Below are 1152 nucleotides of genomic sequence, written 5' to 3' on the forward strand. Positions count from 1 at the left end.
CGGGCTCCTTGTCAGTAGGGAAGCTGCTTCTCTCACTGTCTGCCACTCCCCCTGCTTGTGCGTGCTCTCTCTCTGACAACTAAATCAAATCTTTAAAAAAAAATGAATTGAATTGTAAGACACTCAGTTGATGTCGGCAGAAAATGCTTGGTATGGAAAAAAACTCACATTTGATGTCGGAAGTATTGTGAGTGAAAGAAAGATCACACAGCCCTAGCCAACTAATACAATACAGGATGTCTTCACAGTCTCGGGATAGATAAAGATTTCTTAGGATGTAAAAGGCACTAGCCATAAAAGAATAAAAAAGACAAATTGGACCTTATTAAAATTAATAACTTCTGCTGGAAAACTGGAAACAACCCAAATTTCCATCAACAGGTGGAAGGATAAGCAAATTGGGACATATCTTTGCAGTGAAATATTACATAGAAATAAAAAGGACAAACTACTGATACACACAATAGCATGGACTAATCCCAAACATAGGACGTTAAAGAAAAGAAGCCAGACACAAAAGAATCCACACTGTATTCATATAAAGTGTGGAAGCTAGCAAAATCAATCCACTGTGATACAAACCAGAACTTTGGTCGCCTCTGTGGGGGCCAGGAATTGATTAGGAAGGGGTACGAGGGAACTTTCTGGGGTGATGAAAATATTCCAGAATTCGCTTAGGGTAATGATACTATGTATTTGTCGTAACTACTCAAATGTATTTGAGATCTGTGCATACATATGTGTATGTACATTACGTCTAAATGAACAAAACCAAAAAACATTTTTAAAAGATTATATGAGATACGACGTATAGCCACCAGTTTCTTAAAAGTTAAGAAGTCTCATAATGCCAGTATCAGAAAATATATGAAATACTCATCCACTCCTAATGGGAGTATTATTTGGCTTAACGACTGGGCAAAACAACATGACACCATCGTGTGAATTTGAACACTTGGGAACCAATGACCCAGCAACTCTACTCCAGATACACCTGCACATGTGTTAACTTAACTGACAGGCCATGTGGATTAAAGAAGATCCAGATAAAATAATAAAATTATTAGAGGAAAATCATGGCAAACATTTGTATAACTTTAGGATGAGAGCAACTTTCTGAAGCAAAAAGGAAAAGACACACTTAACAACATA

This window comes from Ursus arctos, unplaced genomic scaffold, assembly GCF_023065955.2.
Source record: "Ursus arctos isolate Adak ecotype North America unplaced genomic scaffold, UrsArc2.0 scaffold_29, whole genome shotgun sequence".
Classification (NCBI taxonomy): domain Eukaryota; kingdom Metazoa; phylum Chordata; class Mammalia; order Carnivora; family Ursidae; genus Ursus; species Ursus arctos.